Here is a 5,402-nt window from a genome sequence, read left to right on the forward strand (position 1 = left end):
TTTAGTGCTTCTAATTTTTCTTCTTGTCCCCCCCCAACAGAAAGCTGATGAGTGTTCAAGTGACAGTGATGATACCATTGACCCCACGCCACCTGATGTAGACAAGGACAGTGAGGACAGGGACAAGGATGGCGTACCTGAGCTGCAAAGAACTGAGAGTGTTTTTGTAGGTTTAACTGCCATGGCTTTTGTCAGTTTACTCCATGATACTCCTACCGCCGATAAAATGGATAATGATACATTTTTTGGGCTTATTACTTTACAGGTGATCTGTGTAGTTTTAGTGGAGAAATGTACAGAAAGTGTACAGATTCTGTGGTGTATGTTCATGACTACACACAAACTGTCCTCAGAGGAAAATTTGGTTTTTGAAGATAAAAAAATTGTATTATTTGTAATTTGATTTGGCAGTATACATTAAAAACCCTGGCAATCATAGGGTCAAGGTCATATATGTACTGGACTCATCATCCCCCTCAGCACCACCTCTGAACACAGCCTTTAAAAATGCCTTCTGTCTGTACATTTCTGATGTAAAAATAATTAGAATTAGACATTTTACCTAAGAATCAAAACTTCAAAACACTAAACTATTTTCATCTTTTTAGCTGACCAGAAAAATGCTGGGGATCAAAGACTTTTCTCTGCCAAGTTCTGGGAGCAGTGAAGAGTTGTATGTTCCTGATTCTGCTGACGAAACTGATGACAAATGTTCAGAAGAAGAAGGAGACAGTTCTGAAGTCGAACAGCACAAGTACAAGAAAAGAAAAGCCAAGAAAAAGCATTCAACAAACACTCAGGCAGTCCAACCACACAAACGACAACGTAAGACACATAGAGAATCCTCCTCCAATGACAGCTCTGACGTGACAGTGATGATGCTGCAGAAAAAAACGAATGGTGACAGACTGTACAATAAAAAGTATCACTGTGTGTTTTGCTTAAAGGCTTACAATAAAATTGCCCGCCATTTGGAATCTAAACACAGAGACAAACAGGAGGTGGCAAGAGCAATGACATATCCAAAGGGGTCAAAAGAGAGAAGAATACAGCTCAGCTTACTGAGAAACCAAGGGAATCGTCTACACAATAATAAGGTGCTGAGAGAAGGAAAAGTAGTGTTAGTTCCCAGTCAGCAGTCCAGCACTGATGTTGCAGCCAGAGATTACATGCACTGTATAAACTGTGAAGCTTACCTCAAGAGGAAAACACTGTGGAGGCATATGCAGAGATGTCAACTTCGCAAGAAGATTGAGGGATTAAAGCCTGGAAAAACCAGAGTCCAGGCTCTTTGTCAATATGCTCAGCCAGTGCCAGCAGATGTTAATGAACGCTTTTGGAAAATGGTGCTAAACATGCACATGGATGAGGTTACTAATGCTGTTCGCAAAGAGAAAAACATTCTGAAATTTGGAGAACACCTCTTCAGCAAACATGGACACGATGCAACCAAACACGAATATATCAGACAAGATGAGGGAGGCAGGGCCACTTGTTGTGCAAGGACACAAACATGGGAAGTTGAAGCAGTTATCAGACTTTTTTGTACCAGCTAATTTCCCTCATGTGATACGGGCCGTTAAGGACGTAGCGGGCTTGAATGAGGAGACGAACACATACAAAACACCTTCTCTGGCGCTTAAGTTAGGCCACAACCTCAAAAAGATTGCAAGCATCATCGAATGTGAAGCCATGATTGCAGGTGAAGAGGATGTCGTCCACAATGTTCAAATGTTCAAACAAATATGTGACACAAAATGGAATGAGTGTGTGTCAGCACAGGCCTTAAGAAATCTGGATGAAGCTAAATGGAATGCCCCACAGCTTCTTCCATTTGCTGAGGATGTAAAAAAGATGCATCAGTATCTCGAAAGACAAAGACAGGACTTCAAAAAAAAACCTGACCACAAACCAACGAAGAAGGACTGGGCAGAACTTGCAAGAATAACCCTCTGTGAGATTATTCTGTTCAACCGCAGAAGAGAGGGAGAAGTATCGAAGATGCCATTGAATGCTTTTACATTGAGAGACACCTCATCGACTCATCCTGATATTGAGTTGTCTCTGTCTGAGCTGGAGAGGAAGCTGTGCAAACACCTCCAGAGGATAGAAATAAGGGGAAAACGAGGACGAAAGGTCCCCATCCTTCTCACGCCTGATGTGCTTGCTTCTGTGGAGTTACTCGTCAAGACTCGTCGCACCTGTGAAGTCCCTGATGAAAACCAGTTCATGTTTGGCAGACCACAAGCACTCTCCTACTTCAGAGGATCAGATGTTATTCGTCAGGTAGCTCGCAGTTGTGGGGCAAACCACCCAGAAGCTTTGTCTTCCACCAAGTTAAGGAAGCACTTGGCAACCATGTCCAAAATTCTTAACCTGAAGGACAACGAGATGGATGACCTCGCTGAGTTCCTGGGCCATGACATAAGGGTGCATCGCCAGTATTATAGACTTCCGGAGGGCACGTTACAGCTCGCAAAAATCAGTAAGGTCCTCATGGCACTGGAACGAGGTCAGCTGTCGCAGTTTCAAGGAAAGAATCTTGATCAGATCAACATGGATCCACAAGGTAATCAGGCATGTAAATTGTACAATAAATGTATTTATTCAGCACGGTTCCATCTGTAGATTTAGATTTCTTTTGCCTGCCAGAGAGATTCCCTCTCAAATAACTGCAGCTTAACTCTGCAATGTAACATTAATGGAGATTGGTGAATGATGGTGGAATTTAAGGTGTTATGATTTATCAACGGGTTTGTTTTGTTGAGCAAGTGTTCATACTATTGTTTTTTACTTCATTTCCAGAGAAAATGCCAGTGTACAGTGACCCTTCTGACAGTGAAGCAGATGATGACATGAGAGAGGAAGATGCAGCTCCTTTTTCACCTTCACCTTCACCTACACCTTCACCTTCACCTTCACCTTCTGCCTCATCATCATCAGGTATGAAGATTAATATTTGACGGAAACATTTCAAAGTATTCTGCAATGTGTTCAACACTAAAATGAACTTAGCGGGTTAAAGGTTGCAAGCTTGTGGGGTTTGATGAAAAAATAAGAAGTAAATTAGTTTTAATTGAAATCTTGAGTTTGTTAAAACTAAAATGTGTCCTCTTTGAAATGGATGGCTGTTTCAATCTCTACAGTAAATAAAAAGCTCATTAGTTGGAATATTTTAAAGTTTTTCCCTAAAAAAAAAGTAGGGTCTAAGTTTGACATTTTTTTTCTCATTCAAATGTTATTTTTATGTTTAAAGTTTTGTTGAAGTCCCACAGGGATGTGAAAGTTTCTCATCAATTACATATCACATATTAACTGACCAAATTTAAGGCTGAAGCAGTCAAAGTTTGTAATGTACAGTTGGTTGTGGAAATGTCACCCTGAGGCTCTCTGAAATACTTGAACAAGCACTCTTAGAAAAACTTAAAAAGCTTGTTTAATTTCCATGCTTCACGGTACTTCACCAGTGACTTTCCATGTGCTGAATACTCATGTACTTAAATAGTCCTTTTATGTTTACAGGCAAATCCAGGGTGAGCAGGAAATCCTTTCAAGCTGGACCAAACTATCCACATCCAGCCAAAGGTCATTTAAGTTGAGGATTATGGAAATATCTTAAAGGTGATCTATGTAGTTTTAGTAGAGAAGTTTGACAACTAGAGAAGTGCACAGATTCTGTGGTATGTTTTCATAACTCCCTATACTGAAATGAAAAACTGGGTCCCTGGAACACTGAAGATAAAATGCTACGTGAGAACTTATGGTGGGGGGCCCAAGAGTCAAACTCTCCTAGTAGCTTTTTAGATCCAAAAAATGTTCAGGAACCCATTTTATGTTTGTGTATTCAGTTCAGAAAATCTAGTATAGGGTTTTTTAACTTGAACAACTTTCAAACTTCTCTGTTGAACTCCATAGGTCAGCTTTTATGTGTAAATTCAGAGGTGGAAAGAGCGCAAGAATATTGTTCTCACATAAAATAGAATTTACTTCAAGTTTTACTGGCGTAGATGTAAAATGACTTTTCCATAACTAAACTACTCTTTACTAAAAGCACTGAAAAGAAAACCTGATCTTCTGTCCCATGTCATGCAAAAACAAGAGAATATGAATCTCCAACCAAGTTGCTTTATTGAAGGACCAACTTTGCAGTGCAATGAAATGCAACAAAACAGCTACATGTTTTATTATGTAGAATCAATACTCATGATCAATCACTGATTTTAAAAACTCCTCAGAAATAGGACAGGGTCACAATAGTTATTCAATTATACACAAGTAATTAAATGTGTCACCTTATCCCTGCTTAAATAGAATGCATTCAACTATTCTTCTGTATTTTTCTCTCTAACCACTCTCCTTAATGCATCATCTTGCCCTTCTACCATTGAGTACCACGGCTCATCCATTTAGTCTTTTGCTTTGGTTTCAGATGATGAGATGCCATTGGCGGGCGAAGTGTCTGAAAAATGTCAAAGTAAAAAAGGTAAATTATTACATCTTATGGACACTGAGAATGTAAGCAATCCTTGCTCTATTAATAGCACCCCTAGGGCCTATACCATTAAAGCTTGGGTTATCTGTCTTCACTAAATTGGACAAAAGAGATCATGCTGAGTCACGTGAAGGTAATTATTAACCCGATAGATCAACCCTGAGTTTCTGTCATCATGTTCACTTAAAGGAGTTTATTGCTGATTATTTGAAAATAAAATGTTTAAATATTAGTTTTATTTTTCAAATTCACATCGCTGACATGTTTGAAGCCAAGATCTTACACCGCATGCAGACTTTCTTTTGTAAGTTATTTACTGTCTTGTTTTTTCAGGTTCATCACAAGCCAAGAGAAAAAAGTGGTCAGACGAGGAAATCCAGGCTGTTGAGGAGACGCTCATGGACTGCATCATGAGAAGAAAGGTTCCTGGTAAAGCCCAGTGTCTGCAGTGTATAAATACTTCACCCACAGCCCTTCAAGACAGGAGTTGGGAGGCAGTTAAGTTCTATGTGAAAAATCGCATTGATGCTGAAAAGCGGGAATCCCTGAAACAGAAGTAAACCTTGGACACAGACTATTCGCTGTCACCTGCAATCATGGCTTCACGTGAAAAAAAGGCTTGAGGGAGTTTTTGGTACAGAAGAGGATCAGGGCCACTGTAAAAAATTAAACCTTGATTGAGGTCCAATATATATTTAATTTACATTTATTCAGAGATAAGTCAGAATTCTGACTGTTTTTTTAAATCAGATTTCTGACATTAATCTTAGAATAATTGTATTATATATATATATATATATGTGTGTGGAAGTATTTCTAACACAGAATTTTTTTAGCATCAAAAATCATACTTTGAATTAAACACTGATCTTTTTTTCTGCCCTTGATTTTGTTTCAATGTTGAAATAAT

The 5,402-nt window shown here is 39.0% G+C and overlaps 1 long non-coding RNA gene across 1 annotated transcript; it reads left to right on the top strand.

The window, feature by feature from the left end:
* The first annotated feature begins 2,897 nt into the window (after positions 1 to 2,897).
* LOC117822428 lies at positions 2,898 to 5,040 on the top strand. The gene is made up of 4 exons (XR_004633171.1): positions 2,898 to 2,943; positions 3,523 to 3,585; positions 4,430 to 4,483; positions 4,826 to 5,040. It is a non-coding gene; the product is annotated as an uncharacterized LOC117822428 (long non-coding RNA).
* Positions 5,041 to 5,402: the final 362 nt, after the last annotated feature.

The sequence above is a fragment of the Notolabrus celidotus genome, chromosome 1 (genome assembly GCF_009762535.1).
Source record: "Notolabrus celidotus isolate fNotCel1 chromosome 1, fNotCel1.pri, whole genome shotgun sequence".
NCBI lineage: Eukaryota > Metazoa > Chordata > Actinopteri > Labriformes > Labridae > Notolabrus > Notolabrus celidotus.